The sequence below is a fragment of the Microcaecilia unicolor genome, chromosome 2 (assembly GCF_901765095.1).
Source record: "Microcaecilia unicolor chromosome 2, aMicUni1.1, whole genome shotgun sequence".
Lineage (NCBI taxonomy): Eukaryota > Metazoa > Chordata > Amphibia > Gymnophiona > Siphonopidae > Microcaecilia > Microcaecilia unicolor.
Genome location: NC_044032.1, coordinates 369,297,810 through 369,320,886, shown reverse-complemented (window position 1 = coordinate 369,320,886; position 23,077 = coordinate 369,297,810). Strand labels below are relative to the sequence as shown.

General features: G+C 41.3%; 1 long non-coding RNA gene across 1 annotated transcript; it reads left to right on the top strand.

Moving 5' to 3' along the window:
* Window positions 1–3,150: 3,150 nt before the first annotated feature.
* On the top strand, window positions 3,151–22,368 carry LOC115462476. Its single transcript, XR_003940869.1, has 3 exons — window positions 3,151–3,283; window positions 5,187–5,190; window positions 22,356–22,368. It is a non-coding gene; the product is annotated as an uncharacterized LOC115462476 (long non-coding RNA).
* The last annotated feature ends 709 nt before the right edge of the window (window positions 22,369–23,077 follow it).

Below are 23,077 nucleotides of genomic sequence, written 5' to 3'. Positions count from 1 at the left end.
TGTCATGGGCCAGAATATCACGGTCCAGAAGCAGAAGAGACTGACATGCCACCTCTGTAGGAAGATTGGCTCATTATTAAATTAGGATGTGAATGCAATTTGACCACACAGCTAAATGTGTATGCGCAACACAAAGCACCATATATAGAATCCAGGGGTTATTATTTGCTTGTTTGAATTTAAAATATTTTTGGAATTCAATTTGGGAAAGGATTACAACTGTGCTGGGTATTCAGGTCGAATTCAGTTATAAAATAGTAGTTCTGCAATCAGCAGTTTTGTCTCCTCTTTTGAGCAAGGTTAAAGCAAAGTTGTTTGATATGCTTACGAAGTTAGCTATGCAACTGTTTTTATCAGAATGAAAAGGTAATACTGCTTTGTCAATGAATGCCTGGTGGAATGTTGTCTGTTTGGTTTGTAAATATGAAGAAGTGACTGCTATTAAGAGATGTAACATTCAACAGTTTAAAAGGGTGTGGGCACCATTGGATGCTTTTCATCAACTTGTTCATGCTAATGTTTAATTGTGCTGGGAACTCAATTATTTGAGAATGATGTCCTGTGGGTTGGCCATTGTATGTATTTGAATTTTTCAATAAGAATTTTAAGTTCAAAAAAATGCTTCTCTGGGTAGCATGTTCTGTAGGACATTTTCTTTGAAGCTAAGGATGTCACGCCAAGGTGAAATTGTGCCTCAAACAGCCAAATGGTATCAGGACAAAAAAAGGAAAGTTGGGTCCACAGACAATAGCAGTGGATCAGAGGAAGGTGAACTTAAAAATGATTTTTATTACAATTGCTCGACATGGCCACATTTTGCCCACTTCAGGGGCTGCATCAGGGGATAAAAACTGCAATATCCCTGTTGGCTGAGGCAGATTTGTAAAACCTGCAAAACAGTTTTCATAATTTTGTGGGTCCTGGGGGCATGGGAGGGGGAGAAACTCAGTCTATAAGTCCCTTCACATTACTCACTCAATGTGCACACACTTCTACCAAACTACACCCGAAATATAACTGGAACTCCAACTTTACTGGCCTACTAGAATCAATATACAATATTTTCTTTGAAGAATAGTATTTAGTTTCCTACACTTGCCCTCTCTCTTGTAATTACTCCACTCTTCCTTGATCGTCAGAGGACACTTCCCTTCCCAGACCTCACCTGTATCATCCCATGGGGGTCCCACCAGTCAGTCTAGCTCCAGTCCTGTACTACTAGGCTCATCACTGGACATCAGAAATAGATCCTGGAGGAAAGCCTCCAGGCTCTCCCATTCACTGTGGATCCTTTGATCCAGGCAAGTACCAATAGGCTTTTTTCCACTAGGAGATCTTCTGGCTTTTATCTCTCTTCTATGAGAGCCCTACTTTTATTTTGCTCTGAGCCCTAGGTGTTTCTTCACGATTGGTTTAGATTGGATTAGATTTGTTGATTTTATATACCACCTCTTACCACAGTCTTAAACAGGTTTACAATGAAAAGAAAAAACATTAAGCTGAATTTCAAATACAATATATCAATATTGTAGATTAATTAAAACATTATTTGAAACCCTAATTAAGTCAAGGGCTGGAGAAGGCATTTTTGAGATGACATGGTGTCTGTTGAAGTACATACCTTTTCAAATTGTTTGAAAGATAAACTGGAAACCCCAGATGAAAATGATTTGTAGACTAAACACTGTGTCTTAAAACAAATGGGAGCAGCTACTGAAAGCCAACGTAGTTTGTGTGAAACAAACATCATATGATTGTACTTTCTATTTCCGGTTATTAATGTAGCCACAGTATTTTGCACTATGTGTAATCATTGCAGACTAGTTTTGTACAATCCCTGAAAAAAGAGAGTTACAATAGTCAATCCTACTGGTGAGCAAGGCATATACTACGTTCAATAAATTATATTCAGTCAAAACAGGTTTGAATTCACATATCATCCGAGGATGAAAAAAGCAAGATCCAGCCTCCAACAAGGTCCTAGATGGTTAGCTGCTAGTCTGTTCATGTTGATAGGATACAGAAAAGTAAGATCTTGGGCCTTAAATAAACTAAGGAGCCTCATTCCCTCTCCTGGGCATATCTCCATTGGGTACCTGACTAGTACCTTAAGGGTCCTTTTACTAAGGTGTGCTGAGAAATGGCCTGCGGTAGTGTAGGCGCGGGTGTTGGGTACACGCAGAATCCTTTTTCAGTGCACCTGTAAAAATGGCCCTTTTTTTTTATTTTTGCCAAAATTGGACGTGCGGCAAAATGAAAATTGCCACGTGTCCATTTTGAGTCTGAGACCTTACTGCCAGCCATTGACCTAGCGGTAAAGTCTCACATGGTAACCGGGCAGTAATTACCTATGCACACCAAATGCCACTTGGCGTGCGTCCGATACGCGTGACAGAAAATAAAAATTATTTTTTGGTTGCGCGTATCGGACGCACAGCAAAAATGAAATTATCACAAAAGCCATATGGTAGTCATGCGGTAACTTCATTTTGGTGCACATTGGGCATGTGTAGATGCTTACGCGACCTAGTAAAAGGGCCCCTAGGGGTCCTAATTCCTATGCAGTTTCTAGGACGGCTCTACACCTGAAAGGGCATGCATGAGGAAATGTACCCTCAGCCATAAGGATTTTGTTGAAAGTAGGACATCCAGGTTAGGACAATCACATTTTCCGTAGTAGTATTATTATTATTATTATTATTTGTTATATTTGTATCCCACATTTTCCCACCTATATGCAGGCTCAATGTGGCTTACATAGTGCTGGAGATGCGATTGAACTCCGGTATAAACAAATACAGAGTGATGTAGAGATAAGATAGGTTCATGTGGTATACTGTATAATGGTTTTGTTGTGTTGCAGCGGTCAGGTTTTTATGTTGGGTTGGTAGAGTATGCCTATTTGAACAAATAAGTTTTTAGTGTTCTCCGGAAGTGTAGGTGGTCATATATAGTTTTTAAGGCTTTTGGAAATGTGTTCCACAGTTGTGTGCTTATTTAGGAAAAGTTGGATGCGTAAGTTGATTTGTATTTGAGTCCTTTGCAGCTTGGGTAGTGCAGGTTTAGGTAAGTTCGTGTTGATTTTGAAGTATTTCTGGTTGGTAGGTCAATCAGGTCTGTCATGTATCCCGGGGCTTCACCGTAGATAATTTTGTGAACCATTGTGCAGATTTTGAAAGCAATACGTTCTTTTATTGGGAGCCAGTGTAGTTTTTCGTGGAGAGGTTTTGCACTATCAAATCGGGTTTTTCCGAAGATAAGTCTGGCTGCCGTGTTCTGGGCAGTCTGGAGTTTCTTTAATGTTTGCTCTTTGCATCCCGCAAAGATTCCATTGCAGTAATCCATGTGACTTAATACCATTGATTGTATCAGGCTGCGAAATGTTTCCCTCGGGAAGAATTGTTTCACGCGTTTAAGTTTCCACATTGAGTAAAACATTTTCTTAGTTGTGGATGTCACTTGTTTTTCTAGTGTTAGGTTGTGGTCTATTATAATGCCAAGGATTTTCAGGCTGTCTGAGATAGGGTGGGTGTGATCTGGGGTGTTGATAACTGTAGGGTTGTCCGTGCTGTATTGGGATGAGACAATGAGACAGTGTGTTTTTTTTTGTTTAGTTTTAGTTGAAATGCGTTTGCCCAGGAGTCCATGGTGTTCAAGCTGCTCTTCATTTCATTGGTGATTTCTGTCAGATTAGATTTGTAAGGAATGTATATTGTGACGTCGTCTGCATATATGAAAGGGTTTAGGCCTTGGTTGGATAGGGTCTTGGCTAAATGGGGTCATCATTAGGTTGAAGAGAACTGGTGATAGCGGTGATCCTTGTGGTACTCCGCAGTCTGCCTTCCACGGTGATGATATGGTTGATTTTGATTTTACTTGGTATGTTCTTGTGGTTAGGAAACCATTGATCCAGTTAAGTATGTTGCCACCAATCCCAAACTTATCTAGTGGTCTTAGTAGTATATTGTGGTTTACCATGTCGAACGCAGTAGACATGTCGAATTGGAGGAGGAGGATATTATTGCCTGTTTCTATTTCCTGCTTGAATTTGGCTAGGAGAGTGAGTAGTACTGTTTCTTTGCTGTGTAGTAGGCAAATTCCTGATTGAGATTCGTGTAATATTGAGAATTTGTGTATATAGTCAGAATCTTATACATGGCTCTGCTGAATATCAGCCATTTTTAAAATAGGTATAATGACATCAGTAAATAAATATGTATTTGCCAGCACATACAGCAGGAATAGCCATTCCAGAAAAGCAACTATAGAGGGTAGGGATGGGCTGTTGTTTGCGATGAAATGTCATTCTCCAATAATAGTGCATGGTATTTTATATTTAAGATGTAAACCACTTTTTCCCTACAAGGATTGCATGGAAATATTTTTTGATGTAATTTTGATATAAAACCTCTGCTAGAGCAGGGGAAAGTATCCATTCTCTTTACACTTCCTTTGGAGTGCCAGGGCTCAGGGGAGATTGGCTGGGCTCTGGGAGTTTAACCATTGGCCCAGGAGGCTTGGAATATGTGAGAGAATGTGTCTACTGTGAAAGACATTTGGGGTTTGCAAAAGCAGCTCAGATACCTTTGTTCTAACCCATCTCAAATTTCCTCACTTATCTATTTCTAAGAAATAGATAACTTTCAACTTTTGTGCTTATCACAAAATTACTCATTCCAACATAAAGCTGGAAGTGCTTTTGCAAAATTAAAACAAGCGGAGAAAGCATGAGATGCATGACTCATAGAATTCTTTCCAACTCCTTTGTGTATGCATGTGTGTGTCTGTCTATCTATGTGTGTGTACATCTGTGTGTATCTGTATGTATGCATATGATATATATCCATGTTGTCTCTGCATATGTGTCTGTGTATTGGTATATGTGCTTTTGTTTCTGTGCATCAGGGGTCTAGGGATATGTAATTCAATACGTATTTCCAAAAAGTCATCCAAAGTTTAAAAACCGAACTCAGTAGATCTCCAAACACGGATGTAGCAGCCAGTGCTCTATCCATTGAGTTCGGTTTTTAACCTTTGGATGACTTTTTGGAAATACGTATTGAATTACATATCCCTAGACCCCTGATGCAGGCCGATTAAGCCGAAACACAAATCATGTCGGGTCATCACCAATGTTTTAGAAGATTTTTTGAATAAACGCTGATTGGAACACCATCTGTGAGAAGTTTTGTTACTCTACTCCTTCCACTTGGTGCCCTTTTTCCAGTAGAGTATTTTGCCATCTGTTTGTGACTGTGCTTTTGTACATACATGTGTGTATTTGTATCTGTGTGAGTGGATCTGTTGTCTGTGTTTGCATGCATGTCTGTGCATTTGTGTGTGCCCCTGTGTGTCTATAGGCCCTGTTTACTAAGGTGTGCTAGCATTTTTAGCACACGCTAAATGCCAGTCACCCATATGTTTCTATGGGCAACGTAGCGTTTAGCATGTGCTAATCATTGGCGCACACTAAAAACGCTAGTGCACCCTTTGCATGACTTAGTAAACGGGGCCCTATGTAATTTTGTTTTAGTGCTGTATCTATGTGTATCTGTGTGTGGGTTTGTGTATCTCTGTATGTCTTTTTGTAAAGTGAGGACGTTATAATGCCTTTGTATAGGTCCATGGTGCGACCGCCCCTCAAATATTGTGTTCAATTCTGGTCGCTGCATCTCAAAAAAGATATAGTGGAATTAGAAAAGGTACAGAGAAGGGAGACGAAAATGATAAAGGGGGTGGGACGACTTTCCTATGAGGAAAGGTTGAAGCGTCTAGGGCTCTTCAGTTTGGAGAAGAGACGGCTGAGGGGAGATATCATAGAGGTCTATAAAATAATGAGTGGAGTGGAACGGGTAGACGTGAATCATTTGTTTACACTTTCCAAAAATACTAGGACTAGGGGGCATGCGATGAAGCCACAATGTAGTAAATTTAAAACCCCTGACGTAGCCTGAGGGCAAAACATGGCCACGTCGGGTAACCATTGTAATAAACCACTTGTCTTGTTATCCTCTTGTTTTGTTTTGTTTTTATTTTTTTATCTGCTTTTTTGTTGTTTGTGATTGTGTTGGCAGATCTTTGCCTTTCATTTTTCTTTGTTACTTAACAGTTTGACACTGTGACAGAGCCAAGATGCAAGCTGATACTGATCAGGTAAGAAAAACACTGATAAAATGGAATTATGACTAGAGATATGTATGATTAGAACTAATAATGTAAGGATACCTACAGATTCCTTACTAGTGATGCTTTTGTCTCTCCCAGACATTCACAATACCCAGCGCTAATATATTTTAGTTCAGTATCTTCAGTTAGAAAAACAGGCTTCAAACTAGCACATTTGCTTCTGACTTCAGAGATGATGACTCATTTTACAAGAGCTCAAATGCCCTTGACTCACCTGCTTCCTCATCGGTCAATAACATATTTTAATCAACAACAACATCTACTACTTCTTTTTATATATTTGTATATTTTTCCAACTTTTATATAAAATACTCAAAGTTGAATATTTAAGACTATGCTTAACTGCACTTAGACTTTTGTTCAGAAGCTGGACCACTTGCCGACATGTTTCACAATCTTTCTGCATCAGGGTTTGATCGGCTAAAAAACTGGCAGAAATGTAAAAACATCAAAAATGTCTTACTATAAAACATTTCATACAAAAGAAGCTGCTTTGCTATAATTGCTCAAATTTTACCTGCCAACTCACGAAATCTTAAACTAAAGATGGTGATAATAGCAGGCTCCATGGTGCGAGTGCACCTTGAATACTGTGTTGCGTTCTGGTCACCACATCTCAAAAAAGATATAGTGGAATTAGAAAAGGTACAAAGAAGGGTGACGAAAATGATAAAGGGGATGGAACGACTTCCCTATGAGGAAAGGCTGAAGTGGCTAGGGCTCTTCAGCTTAAAGAAAAGACGGCTGGGGGGAGATATGATAGAGGTTCATAAAATAAGTGGAGTGGAACGGGTACACGTGAAGCGTCTGTTTATGCTTTCCAAAAATACTAGGACTAGGGGGCATGCAATGAAGCTACAAAGTAGTAAATTTAAAATGAATCGGAGAAAATGTTTCTTCACTCAATGTGTAATTAAACTCTGGAATTCATTGCCAGAGAATGTGGTAAAGGCGGTTAGCTTAGTGGGGTTTAAAAAGGGTCTGGACTGCTTCCTAAAGGAAAACTCCATAGACTTGGGGAAAATCCACTGGTTATTTCTGGGATAAGCAGCATAAAATGTATTGCGTTTTGGGGGATCTTGCCAGGTATTTGTGACCTGGAATGGTCACTGTTGGAAACAGGATGCTGGGCTTGATGTACCTTTGGTCTGTCCCCGTGTGGCAATACTTATATACTTATACAATATAATATGATATGATATGATATAGTACTTGTATTTCCACCAACTCCCAAAATACGGTTCAAAGCTGATTCCATCTATAAATGTAAAAAATAGAAAAATTATAAATATGATTTCTGAAATAGAACAGTCTTCAGATTCTTCCGAAAGTAAAGGTAAGTAGGAGATACCTTACTGAAATAGGTAAAGAGGTCCAGATCTGAATGACTTGATATGAAAAAAATGTTTGTAATAATTTTTTTGTATTTAACGCCAGAAAATGGCAGGTGGTTACCTGCTCTAGAAAGAGTGGGGGTCAAAAGAAAAGAGAAAAGTGTGATCAAATACTCAGGACAAGAACCATCAAATATTTTATAAATCCAACAGGCCAATTTAAAAGAGAATCGGGCATCAATAGGAAGCCAGTGAAGCTTAACCAAACAAGGGGTGGCATGATCAAATCATTTCTTTTTTAACACCATCTTAGCAGCAGTTTTCTGCAAAAGTTGTAATATTGAAATTAAATGTGCGGATAGAAGACAGTATAGACCTTTATGATAATCTGAAGATGATAAAACAGACTGCGTATATTTTTGTGTATTTTTCTGTATGTTTCTACTGTATCTGTTTATATGTGTTTCTGTATTTGTGTGTCTCTGTCTCTGTGTAATTCTGTATCCAGGAGAAGAGAGGAGAGGAGAAGGACCACATCCCTAACCACTATGTTTCACTCTCATTGTTTTTATTCTGCAGCTGCTGGAACAGTTTCTCCCATAGAAATGCATTTGGACATCTTTTAAGGGTTTTATTTCTCTAGAACCCCCCCCCCCCCCACACACACACACACACACAGTCCATTTTCAAACTCAGAATGTTTTTCAACAGTTTATCCCTGAGGCCAAATTTGTTCCAATTCTATTAACTTATCATGGAGTTATTTTGCCCCCCAGACAGACAAGCAGATGGGCTGACATTCTTAACCCCACATGTACACCACTGGTTTAAATAGAATAAAATCTAACTTAAGTGACCTATTTTTGTTCTAACTTTGGTATTGATGAATTCCATCTACTGTTCATGAAAGAAAACATGTACTTCTTTTTTAGTAGTCTAGAAAAAAGTACTCATATACCTCCCAGGCTATCACAGACACTGCATTTTATCAGATGGAGGGAAGCAAGAAATGATAAAGATGAAGAAGGAAGGAAGGGGATCAGAAAGAGAAATAAGAAGTGATTAATGGAGACATATTAAGGGAGACAGAAGTGACGGAATGAGGTAGAGGCGACATTCTTCCAGCTGTGCCACCCCCACCCCCCCCCTAAAGATGAACAAATAACCTCAGCATTTTCATTTTCCATTTGAAGAAACTTCCAAAGGATTTACTATCCTGTTGTCTATGCAGCAACTGTAGCTTGCCATTCTATATTTTCATTGTACATTCTGTGTCAACCTTTGTGTCATTTTTTTTTTCTACTCAAACAAAATAGATGTGGCACTCCTGCTGATAAAATACATTTCAGTAAAAGGCTCTCCAAAATGATAAATCTTTTTTTTTTTTTTAAATGTGTCCACAAACAAACAAAAAAAAAGAATATTACGAAAGCACTGAAAGAAACATATGTATATATTAACTTTCTGGTCAAGAAATGCAGAGCTTAAAGGCAACCATCAGAAAAAGTTAACTTATGTTTTACAAATACATTATGAGGTAAATATTCAGCCAGTGGCAGTGTACGTATTCCGGACCGCCACTAGAGTTATTCCCAGATATTCAATGCCAGGCCATGTCAAGACTTCAGCACTGAATATCCAGTTTAAGCAGAGCAGGCTAACACGTAGCCTAAGTCGATATTCAGAACTTAACCAGCCATGTGTTGCCGCATAAAGATAGGACTGTATTTTATGCGTTCCCATTTGTGTGGTTACCCTGGCTGGTTAAATGTTGAATATCGGCATTTAACTGACCAAGTGCTGACATCACCCTGGAAAGGAGGAGTAGTCTAATGGTTAGTGCAGCAGGCTTTGATCCTGGAAACCTGGGTTTGATTCCTTTTGGAGGACCTTGGGCAAGTAACGTGGAGGGGCATAATCGAACGGGGCCGGCCATCTATATGGGCGGCCATCTCCAAGGCCGACCCCGTAAAGCGGCATACCCGACCGTATTATTGAAACAAGATGGCCGGCCATCTTTCGTTTCAATAATACGGTTGGGGCCGGCTAAATCTCAACATTTGGGCCAGCCTTAGAGATCGCCGGCGTTAGAGATGGCCGCCATTAGTTTTTGCCGATAATGGAAACTAATGACGGCCATCTCAAACCCGGCCAAATCCAATGCATTTGGTTGTGGGAGGAGCCAGCATTTATAGTGCAGTGGTCCCTCTGACATGCCAGGACACCAACCAGGCACCCTAAGGGGCACTGCAGTGGACTTCACAAATTGATCCCAGGTGCATAGCTCCCTTAACTTGGGTGCTGAGCCCCCTAAACCCCCCCCAAAACCCACTCCCCACAACTGTACACCACTACCATAGCCCTAAGGGGTGAAGGGGGCACCTACATGTGGGTACAGTGGGTTTGTGGTGGGTTTTGGAGGGCTCCCATTTACCACCACAAGTGTAACAGGTAGGGGGGGATGGGTCTGGGTCCGCCTGCCTGAAGTGCACTGCAGTACCCACGAAAAACTGCTCCAGGGACCTGCATAGTGCTGTGATGGAGCTGGGTATGACATTTGAGGCTGGCATAGAACCTGGCACAAAAATGTTTAAAAACGTTTTTGGGGTGGGAGGGGCTTGGTGACCACTGGAGGAGTAAGGGGAGGTGATCCCCGATTCCCTCCGGTGGTCATCTGGTCAGTTGGGGCACTTTTTTGAGGCTTGGTCCTAAAAATAAATGGACCAAGTGAAGCCAGCCAAGTGCTCGTCAGAGCTGGCCTTCTTTTTTCCATTATCGGCCGAAGCCGGCCATCTCGTAACCACGCCCCTGTCCCGCCTTCCGTACCCTGCCGAAACACCCCCTTTAACTTTGGCCGGCCCTGTGATGGAAAGCAGTTGAAGCTGGCCAAAATCGGCTTTCGATTATACTGATTTGGCCAGCTTTAGGAGATGGCCAGCCATCTCCCAATTTGTGTCGGAAGATGGCCAGCCTTCTCCTTCGAAAATAAGCAGGTTAAGGGCAGAAAATATATTTTATTTTCCAGCACGCAGGCAGTAATCGGCATTGTATGGGCATTGGTGATTACTGCCCGGTTAACACGTGAGACCTTACCACTAAGTGAATGGGTGGCGGTAAGGTCTCAGACCTACAATGGACGTGCACCAATTTTTTTTTTGCCGCACATCCATTTTCACCCCCCCCCCAAATAAAAGGCATTTTTTACAGGTGTGCTGAAAAGTGGATCTGCGCACGTCCAAAACATACCCCTACACTAGTGCAGGCCATTTTTCAGCATACTTCAGTAAAAGGACCCCTTAACTACTACTACGACTACTAATAATTTCTGTAGCGCTACTAGATGTACGCAGCGCTGTCCTCCATTGATCCAGGTACAAAAACTTAGGGGTATATTTACTAAGGTGCATTAGCATTTTTAACGCGCCTTTAAAGTTAAGGTGTGTTAAACACTAATGCACCAATACATTCCTATGGGCGCATTAGCGTTTAATGCACATCAATTATAAACGCACGTTAAAAATGCTAATGCACCTATAGGGTGCCTTAGTAAACATACCCCTAAGATTGTGAGCCCTCTAGAGACAGAGAAAGTACCTGCATATAATGTGTACAGCAAGTAGTGCTATAGAAATGAAGAGTAGTAGTAGCCATGTCCTCAAAATAGCCAGTTTTCACTTAGGCACTAACCATTAATTTGGGGCAGCAATAACCAGTTAAGTGCCACTGAAAATTAGGTCAGCAGCCATTTCTAGCCGGTTAAATCATTTTAAATTGCTAGTACTACTTACCATACATAGACTTACCAGCAAGAAACATAAAAAGTTCATCACGCACATTCTTGACCCTCCATTACCCCAATTGTAAGGACTTAAATATAAATCAGTATAAGCATCTAGCTTCTCCTATATTTGTACACAATGTTGGAATGCACTACCGAATGCCATAAAAACAACACACGATATGACTCCCAAATCTACCTTTCTACCCCTGATATCTCACCTTGCATCCAAACCAAAGTTTCAGCGTGCTTGTCTGACATTGCTGTCTGGATGTCTCAACGCCACCTGAAATTAAATATGAACAAAACCGAGCTTCTCATTTTCCCCCCCAAACCCACCTCCCCGCTCCCCCCCCCCCCCCCCCCCCCCCCCCCCACTTCTGTTGATGGCTCTCTCATTCTCCCTGTCTCCTCAGCTCGAAACCTTGGGGTCATCTTTGACTCTTCTCTCTCCTTCTCTGCTCATATCCAGCAGATTGCCAAGACCTGTCATTTCTTTCTTTACAACATCCGTAAAATCCGCCCCTTTCTTTTCGAGCACTCTACCAAAATCCTCATCCACACCCTTGTCACCTCTCGTTTAGACTACTGCAATCTGCTTCTTGCTGGCCTCCCACTTAGTCACCTCTCTCCTCTCCAGTCGGTTCAAAACTCTGCTGCCCGTCTCATCTTCCGCCAGGGTCACTTTACTCATACTACCCCTCTCCTCAAGACCCTTCACTGGCTCCCTATCCGTTTTCGCATCCTGTTCAAACTTCTTCTACTAACCTATAAATGTACTCACTCTGCTGCTCCCCAGTATCTCTCCACACTCGTCCTTCCCTACACCCCTTCCCGTGCACTCCGCTCCATGGATAAATCCTTCTTATCTTCTCCACTACTGCCAACTCCAGACTTCGCGCCTTCTGTCTCGCTGCACCCTACGCCTGGAATAAACTTCCTGAGCCCCTACGTCTTGCCCCATCCTTGGCCACCTTTAAATCTAGACTGAAAACCCACCTCTTTAACATTGCTTTTGACTCATAACCACTTGTAACCACTCGCCTCCACCTACCCTCCTCTCTTCCTTCCCGTTCACATTAATTGATTTGATTTGCTTACTTTATTTATTTTTTGTCTATTAGATTGTAAGCTCTTTGAGCAGGGACTGTCTTTCTTCTATGTTTGTGCAGCGCTGCGTATGCCTTGTAGCGCTATAAAAATGCTAAATAGTAGTAGTAGTAGTAGTAGTAACTACTAAAGACTAAATTGTTTAAAAAGTCTTATCAAAAGGATCCGTCATAAATCAACTAGATCAAGTTAACAGTGAAATCTTCTATTCGATTACTCTAATTTCTATTTCTTTTCATTACTGAATGTTATTTATTACCCTTGATTTCAAACTCCTGAAATGTACTGTATATCCATTTACTTCTAATGTACTTCATATTTTTGTACTTTAATTGTAATAATAATAATATGTACTTCTCACTCCAGAAATGGCTACCGTCATTTCGGCATAATGTAAGCCACATTGAGCCTCCAAATAGGTGGGGAAATGTGGGATACAAATTCAGCAAATAAATAAATAAATCATTTTTATAGCGCTACTAGACATAAGCAGCGATTGACCGGTATGTTTTACCATTTTTATGTGAGGAAGGAAATCCCTTTATTGACTGAGTTCTTCACAAAGGAAATAACAGGAATTGCAACAAGCAGGCCCCAGATTACATAGCACAGGGAAGTTGTCTGTACACTACATGGACTCCTCCCACTGCAAAGAGCAGAGAGCTACTACTGGCTCCTTTCAAAGACTCAGATTTTCAACCCAGTCCTCAGGACACACCAAGCCAGTCTGGTTTTCAAGATATCCATAATGATGTGAATCAGATATCCATATTGGATACCAGATAAATTTGCACGCACTGCCTCCATTCTATGCAAATGTATTTCATCCATATTCATTGTGGAGTATCCTGAAAACCTAACTGGCTGGGTGTGTCCTGAAGTCTGGGTTGAGAACTCCTGGCCTATAGGATTGGTCAGGCATTCTCAGAGTAAGGGTTTGGAGTGGTGCAAATGTGCAAGCTGGAAAGAGGAGAATCAGCACGCAGGACCTGAGAAATCACCAGGAATAATTTGGACTTCACAAGCCCAAAAAGCAACACACAAACACTGGACACTTTAACTACTGTGCCTCTTACAGATAGTGGAAGAAAGAAAAAAAACTGTCATAAACTTGTTTGGAGAAGACAGAAGTGTACTATTCCAGAAGAAAGGGGAAAAAAAGATATTCTCTCCCTCTAAATTTAATCAAAGGGGGGACATACTGTCCCATCTATAATACAGCATTTGGAGGGTTATTGTATCTTCTGTTTGGAATCCTATCCGAAAGCAGTAAGAGCTCCAACTGGGTCGCAAACCCTGCTTTATTAGTATTGAACTTAACTTATAGTAGTTAATACATGTTTTGTCAGATGTAGCAATCTGACAACTAATTGACTGGAATCCCAGGTCTTAAAGAAACATTTTCTATTTAAAAGGAGGGACTATTTATCTTTGTATAGTGTTTTTCCCCTTGTATGAATACCCTATTGCCTTGTTATTCCTGTTTTTTTCTTCTTAAATCCAGTTCTCTTCAGCAAAGTTGTTATTGTAATTACACCCCTGCCTCTCTGGTTAATTTTTGTGTGAAACTGACAGAGAAAACCTCCAAGGCTGAAGCATCTAGGGCTCTTCAGCTTAAAGAAAAGACAGCTGAGGGGAGATACGATAGAGGTCTATAAAATAATGAGTGGAGTGGAACGGGTACACGTGAAGCGTCTGTTTACGCTTTCCAAAATTACTAGGACTAGAGGGCTTGCAATGAAGCTACAAAGTAGTAAATTTAAAATAAATCTGAGAAAATGTTTCTTCACTCAACGTGTAATTAAACTCTGGAATTCATTGCCAGAGAATGTGGTAAAGGTGGTTAGCTTAGCAGAGTTTTAAAAAGGTTTGGACAGCTTCCCACAGGAAAAGTCCATAGACCATTATTAAATTTGTCTTGGGGATAAGCAGTATAAAATTTTGTACTTTTTTTGGATCTTGCCAGTATTTGTGACCTGGATTGACCACTGTTGGAAACAGGATGCTGGGCTTCATGGACCTTAGGTCTGTCCCAGTATGGCAATACTTATGTACTTATGTACTATGTTATTCCAAGGACAGAAAGTATGTCAATACTACAGCTACAGCTTTCTGATTTCTCTATAAAAAGGAGCTCTTATTGTAATATATGGTAACATATATTAACTGTTTTTTTTCCTGGGGCTCTGGGGGGGGGGGCTTGTTCCAGGGTTTTGGTGGAGGCTGCTGGCTGGAAAAGGTTTAAAGTTTAGTTTGGGAATTGTTAATGGAGTTAGCTGAAGAAAGTGTGAGATGTTTCTTAAATGTGTTTTTATTTTTCAAGAAATAAACCATGATTAAGTGGGGATTGTACTTTAAAATGTTCCTTTCTGTTTTGGGTACAAGTCAGGTTAAAATTGACTTTGAAATTATCTGTATAGGAAGTTTTGCATTTACTCCTATGGGGGGGGGGGGGGATTCTAAACAGATCAGAAAAAAAAAACTGTCTTTCTCTGACAAGCTGATTGGTTGAGTGATGTCAGATCCTCTAGGGGGGGGGGTGAGTTGCCAGGGAGACTGGAGTGAGCAGAGAGACCAGGGCTGTGAACATGGATTGAGAAAGAAAAAACGTATAGTGTGTGTCTGTGTAAAAGTAAGAATAAAAGTATGGATTTTGTGAGTTTAAAGTGAAATGTGATATTGAAAAAGGGTACTTTAATATTGAAAGTGAGTGAAGGTGAGCTTTGGTGCTGAAAATGAGATGATTTGAGCTTAAAAGTGAGTACTTCAATAAACAGACTGCCTTTTTCATGATTGTGTTGCTGAATACATGTGGGGAAAAACTGATGTATTTTGGGTGGGAGAGAGCTGTACTAATAGAAAGCTGTGAGAAGTTTTAAACCAAATTTAGTTTGGTTTGGAGTGAAACAGAGGTATGTATGGCCCAGCATGCAGTGAATGGAATGGTTAAGTTCTAAGGGAATTTAAGGTCATGGAAGGTGGAATGAGAGTCTGTAGGCTCAGGTATTAAGTGGACACATGGCTGCCTACTCTTTTTAGAATAGGGGAAAACAGTTGAGACTCAGGTTCTGAGAGACTGTGACTTCTGCTGGTAGTTATACTAAGTGAAAGAAACTATAAGGGTGTCTGGAAAAAGTGTGTAAGGATTTTAACTCTGACACAGGGGAAGGTCTGAGAGGTGAATCTGTGATTTGAAGAAAGAAGCCATTAAGCTGTGTCTGGGGGGGGGGGAAGGTGTGTTGTTTGTGAGAGTTCTGAGTTCAGTGCAAGCAAGGTTTGGAATCTGACTTCAGAATAAAGAAAATCCAGCACTGCTGTTGTCTGAGTGTGCTGTATTTTTCAGATAGATCTGATAGCTGTGAAGGGAAATGTTATGTTTTTATGTGAAGTCTGTGAGATGGAATGTTGCAGCCTGCTGGATCATTTTAGACTAGAGAAACAACAGTGAGAAATAGGTTTTGTAGTGAGAAAACCTTTAACTTATTTTATTTCAATTAGAGAGTTTGGCCACAGTATTGAGAATTGGTTAATAGTCACCAGAGCCTGATCAAGAACAGAGGGAGTTCAAGGGTCTTGCCTCCATTTATTTTCTTTATAAGTGAGGTTTAGGAAGAAGAAATCTGGGGGAGTCATCCTCTGAAGGGTTCCAGATGAGCTCCAACGCAAGAAAGACATCACCTAAATAAATTCAACCACAGCTAAGTGACATTGCCAAGGGTATGGAAAGAAATATATTATTTTTTCACAACATTTTAAGGGAAAACAATGGAACAGACCATCAGATATTAAAAATCCATGAGATCCCTGCAAAAACACCAATAGTGCACACAAAGAGACCAATTTCTACATCAGGAAAGAGAATAACCACAAATATCTGATTTTGATAAAAGACAATTTAAATACTTATCTGAAAAGGTTCTTTTCCGCCTTTTTAGGTGAAACAGACAAAGTTAAGGGTATACATGTAGTTCTACATTTGAATGTTGAATATGTTATTGCAGTTCTATTAAGCTTCACACTAATTGTGAATTTGAGTTTATTTGAATGAAAATTTGCTTGCATTTGTATTCAATAAAGAAAGAGATAATTTGCAAATCTGAAAGTTTGGTCCTTCCATTTCAGGAACAAATCCTAAATTTAGATTCTTTTCCTCCTTTATTCTTTGAGAGTAAAGGACAAGGTTAGTTTATTTGTTCCACTCCCTCGGCTGTGAGTGTGTATTCCCTGGATATTCGCCACGACTACAACCATCAGGTATCTGGGAACACATCACTACAGTCCAGCCGAGAGGGGTGGTAACATTATCAGAGATAGAGGCTGATGTCTACATCACATCTGAGGGGCAAGATCTGCGTTGGACCAGACTGCCATCTAAGGGATTGCATCAGGTTGTATGGCAATGTACCTTTGTAGTGCTCTGTGGGTTAGAGTTACTCTTTGTACACAGTCTAGTTAGGGATTTATGTGCATTTACTCTAAGTAATTTGTGTAATGAGCTTGGCTTTGTCTTCATTTCTGTCTTTCTTATATTATGTTTGCTGCTATTGTAAGTAAAATTGCCCTATTTTTAAAAAAAATACTTGGGTGTGGAGTTAGTTCCTTCTATTATTTTGGTGCAGTGGGCTTGGATCTAAGGATATTTGCAACTGACACTGGGCTTACTAATGTTAGTCGTGTGGGACCCATTTCTTTCAGAATTTACAGTCAGATACCTCAATAACACCCCAAAAAGAGTGAATCTATATTTTTCTCTCTTGCTTATAGGACAGTCCTTCTCTATTAGGGTGACCTAAAGAATTTCTATTTATTTTTCGGTCCTCTTCCTCTTTAATTTTTCTCATCAGTGCAGCAAAGGAAGGGGAATTCCTTCTCTGGTCTGGCAAACCAGCCCCAAGTACAATCAAATCTGAATACCAGAGGGTCAGCAGTGGGGGGGGGGGGGGGGGGGGGGGGGGGGGGGTGAAAAGCCCCTCTGAGAATCTGTTCAATTCTAGCAGGGCCACCAAGAGGAGGGACAGTAGGGGCAAAATTCCCCAGGCCTGGCGTCCAAGGGGGCCCGGCGCCAGGATCTAGCTATCTCCTGTTTCTGTCGGGACCCAGGTGATTGCATTAACCCAATAACCCAGTCCCAGTACACAGGAGCAGGAGACAGACACTGGCATCAGGTCCCCCTTGGAGGCCGGGGAGGAGCAGATGCACTAATGCAGGAAAGTAGGGGGCAGTAGCAGCCTGAGTGAGCGAGCGAATGAGGGGTGGTGGCAGCAGCTGAGTCCTGAGTGGGGGGCAATGTCTGCATCTCAAGTGTGGGTGGGGGGGGGGGGGGGGGGTAGCGGCTGCAGCTGCCCTGCTCTGAGTCCGGTTTTGTCTCTCAGCAGTCCTGAATTCTAGCACCATTCATGACCAGAGCTATGACAGCACCTTTTCTTACAACTCTAAGCATAACACATTCCAATCATGCCACATACTGAAAGCTTCTCTCCAGCCCCCTGCACAGTACTTTTGAAATGAATAAACCCAATCTCTTCTACTGCCAAACACACAGTCCAGCATGTCTGACTCTCTGGCAGTAGCTTCAGGGTTAGAGAGAATCAGGGACATTACCACATCAAGGCAGAAGTCCTCAACCTTTCTATCACCTGTTTTTTTCCTTCTCACACTTATAGAACTGCCATTCTTGTATCATCTGTAAAGCTAAAATTAACCAGTGTTTAAATTTGTCCTGACCCAGAGGGGTAGAGTCCATTCCTGAGAATAAGCCTTTTATACGGACTGGTGTCAGTGGACTAAATCACTGAGCCCCTCTGAAGCAGAAAATCTGCCACATCCTACAAAGTTTTCCATTCACTTTTCAATAAACTCAAAAGTTATCAATAGAAATCAAACAAAATAAAACATGGAAAAGAATATAAGATGATACCTTTTTTATTGGACATAACTTAATACATTTCTTGATTAGCTTTCGAAGGTTGCCTTTCTTCATCAGATCGGAAATAAACTCAACAACTTATCCTGCCAACTAACAGAAATCTGGGGCAGTGCCCCCCCCCCCCCCCCCTCCCAACAAAAACTATGGGAGCAGAAATTTCCTTCTTTAAAGACAGAGTAAGGGACAGCTTGTAAGGAATTATTTCCACAAAGCAGGTACTGAAAATTTTCAAATTCCTTTATACTTCATCATACAGATTAATTCTTATTCTACCCCCCCCCCCCCCCCCCCCCCCCCCCCCCCCCAAAAAAAAAAAAAATCTTCGATTCCACTAAAGCCTTTTCAATATCAATTGATTCCATACGTTTAGGCACACCACTGACTAATAATGCACAAACTGGATCAATTGCCTCCACTTTACACCGAACTCTCAACATCACATCTTCAGTAGTATCCATTCTTGTCTTTTAAACATGTCATCCCTGTTCACAGTAGAAAAGTTTTATTATGATCCCAGTAGTAAGCCTTCAAAAATGTATGTAAGGATCTCTAGATTCAGGGGTAGACCTGCAAGGAGGCTCAAGGCTGGCCTGGATGATCCTCCTATATATTAATAAAGCCTTGGTGCCTCTACTTAATGTGAAAAGGTATTAAGTAGGATTTTCTTTACCTTTCCTTCAGGAACTGCCACAAAACCTAAGTGAATTCAACTCTTTTTCATTTGTGTGCTGTCTTCACTGACAGTTTTCCACAGAACTCCCTTAAAACCTCTCATTAGACTACAAATCATTTCTGTAGCACTACTATACATATGCAGCACTGTCCACATTATATGCAGGTACTTTCTCTCTCCTTAGAAGGCTCACATTCTAAGCTTTCGTACCTGGGGCAATGGAGATTTAAGTGACTTGCCCAAGGTCACAAGGAGCTGCAGTGGGACCTGAATGCAGGTTGCCAGAATCAAAGCTTGCTACCCTAACCATTAGACCAGTCCTCCACTCATCTGTGATCTGTTCACAATGAGAGAAATCACAGAACTACTATCAAAGATGCCCTTTTACTAAGCCGTGGTAGCAGGGGCATAGCCAGACCTCAGCGGGAGAGGGGTCCAGAGCCTGAGGTGGGGGGCACAGTTTGGCCCGCATCCCCCAGCCGCCGACATCCCCCACCACTTTCGCCCCTCCTGCCGCCGTTGACCCCCCCCCCCCCCCCCCACACACACACACTTTCAACCACCCCCTCCTGCCGCTGACCCTTCCCCGTTGCCACCGCCACCAGGTACCTTTGATGGTGGGGGTCCCCAACCCCTGCCAGCCGAAGTCTTCTTCAGCGCCGGTCTGTTTCTGTCAGTCCTGACTCCTGACGTCCTGCATGGGGCTACATACAGGACATGCATGCAGGACGTCAGGAGTCAGGACTGACAGAAACAGATCAGCGAAAGCGCCGGAGACCGGCACTGAAGAAAACTTCAGCTGGCGGGGGTTGAGGACCCCCGCCAGCAAAGGTACCTGGCGGCAATGGGGGAGGATCAGCTGCGGCAGGAGGGGGGATCAAAAGTGGCAGGGGAGGGTCAGCAGTGGGGGGGGGGGGTGAAAAGTACAGGGGGCCAGGACTAAATCTGTGGGGGCCCATGCCCCTGTGGTCCCATCTAGCTATGCCCCTGCATGGTAGGGATAATGTGCGGGTAGTGTGTGTCAAATTGACACTCCCGCCGGGGTAGGGTGGGCGTCCAGTGGTAATTCTGAAGTTGGTGCGCACTATTTCCCATAGTAGATAGCAATTTTCAATTTTCCACTTCGAAGGCATTCCCGGCAGTAATCGGCAGGGAGGCCACATTGTTGCGCACTGCCTGATTACCGCAAGAGTAGCGTGTGAGGCCTTTCCTTCAAGTAAATAGGTGGCGATGAGGGCTCAGGCAATAAACAGCCAGCGCTACTTTAGCACACTGCCATTTACTGCCCCATTTAAAAAAGGCCTTTTTACCCGGCCTAGTAAAATGTGGCCCAGTATGCAACAATTTCACATGCCCACACTAGTGCAGGCCACTTTTTACCACAGCTTAGTAAAAGGGCCCCAAAATCTCTCACCCTTCTGTCGTGATCTGTTCACAGTGACAAAAATCACATAACTACCAGACTGGAGGAGTAGCCTAATGGTTAGTATAGCAGGCTTTGATCCTGGCAACCTGGGATCAATTCCCACTGTAGTTCCTTGTGACCTTGAGCAAGTCACTTAACCCTCCATTGCCCCATAAGGACAGAGAAAGAACATGTATAGAATGTGTACAGCACTGCATACATCTAGTAGTGTTATAGAAATGATTAGTAGTAGCAGTTAAAATCTTTCACCCCTCTGTCATCTGTGATCTGCTCACACTGAGAGAAATCACAGAACTATCCCTCTGAAGAGAGAGACATAAATAGATATTTCTCTCCTTAGAAAACTCCTCCCCCTTCCTCACTGCACCAGTTGCCATGCAGACCACCAGCCAATTAAACTTTGCTTCAAGCCTAATTATTAGATTTTATTATTCAATATTCCACATTATTTTCTCATGTGCTGTTGATATATGATTTAAATTTGTACCTTGAAGATGGTACAGCCCCTTCAGTACATAATTTGGTGGGGATTTCTAGACTCCATGCAATTTTAGTTCGATATTAATGCTTCAATACATGAAAAGGGTCATGCACTTGACACAGTAGCAACATTGTTAAAGTCCAAGCTGTTTCAATTTGTCTCAAATTTAATAAGGTCAAATGTTCTTTGGTCCAACCACAAACTGGGCAGACGGCACCCTAGCACTCTCCTTTCATTCAAACCATGAATTACATATATCTGCCAGTCGATGTCTTGATTGAGAGGTCTCAGCAGCAGGCCTAGAAATGTGTAGTTTCTTCTGAAGAAGCCTTTGGCAGCTAAACGTGTCCCCATTGGGATCACAATGAAGATGGAACACAATTAAGTGTTTTTATCTGCTGTGTAAATGCACATTAGTGGGCAGAAATGTGAATACACTACATGTCTGATGCATTATTTGGGTGGCATTGAAAGGTATTTTGGAAATTCAGAAGACTGAAAATTTTGAAAAAATTGATAGGTGTTTTTTGGCCAATAATTGGTCTTAGTCAGAAGGTTCTGTGTCCTCATGTTGAGTGCTTTACCAGATTATATCAATAATGCCTAGTTTCCACAGTGTGAACCTATGCCGGCTGAGGCTTTTTTTCCTCCTTTTAACATTTTTAATTATTGAATGAAAAAAAGAAGAGATAAAAATGGAATAAAAAGAATTAAATAGATGTGTATTTATAAATTACTACTAGGGGTTAGAGTTTTGATTCCACACTTTTATGGTTTCTATTATTATTATTAGCATTTGTATAGCGCAACCAGACCTACACAGCGCTGAACACCTGACACAAAGACACAGTCCCTGCTCAATTGTTTCTAAAGGCAAGACAATGGTGGACAAGCTGTGTTACTGCAATTTGATTTGTCAGCTGCATTTAATATGGTGCATCATGAATTTCTCTTCCACAGACCTGAGCATCATTGGAATGGGAGGAACAATCCTAGAGTGGTTTAGAAAGTTTGGGGTTAACCACTCTTATGTGATTAAAAGAGAAGGTATGTTTTCTCATTTTTGGCATCCACTATGTGGGGTACCCCAGGGGTCTCCCTTGTCCACCCCCCCCCCCCCCCCCCCCACCACCTCCATTTTGTTTAATATCTTCATGTGTTCTTTGGACACAGTGTTGATGTATAAGAGAGAAGTACCTGTATTCATATGCTGATGATATTTTATCATTATGGCCATACCTATGGACATGACCTTATTACAATCAAAAGTTTTATCCTGCATTAACAAGATTGAAACTTGGTCTAATCAAAATCGACTCGTTAAATTCCACTAAAACAAAAATTTATGGTTGAGAAATAGATGGCAAAAAGCTCCAGTCACTATTCATTTGAATAACAATGAGGTTCTGAATATTATAAACTCATCTAAAGTTTATATAAGTGGGATTTTTTTTTGTTGTTGTATAAGGCAGCTGAAGACTATTCATCCTAACTTCCATTAAATACAATTTGCAGTGTTGGTCCAGGCTTTGGTCATACCTCAATTGGATTATTCTAACTCCTTATCTTTTGAGATTTCAGATATTCTCATGAAAGATTACAACTTTTGCAGAATACAGCTGTTAGAGTGATTTTTGGAAAGAAAATGTTTGATCATGTTTCTCCATTGTTGGTTTCTGTTCACTGGCTTCCTATTAAAAGCAAGAGTCTTGTTTAAAGTAGCTGGCTTTGTGTTTAAAATTTTATATAGTTTGGCTCCAGAAAGTGGTGTTTCCCTCAGTCAGAAAAGTTTCCAGGTCAAAACATACCTATCTGTTAATATTTCCATCTTTAAAGAGTATTCAGCATAAAAAGATGTTGGCACTGTCTTTTTCATAGACAGCTGTTGTGATCTGGAAGGAGTTTCCTTTAACAGTAAAGAAACAAACATCTTATTATGTTTTTCACAGAAGTCTGAAAACTTCCAACAGTTTTTTGAATTAGAGTCAATTTTTATGCTTTCCTTCTTTTCAATTAGGTAATTGTAGTTCAATATTTTATTGTAAACCACTTCGGACCCTTTGGGGGAGAAAGCAGTCTATAAATACAGGCATAGGTGCCCCGTATAAGAGGCTTGGGGAGGCTAAGCCTCCCCAGCCCAATCATGGACTTTCTTTGGCTCTC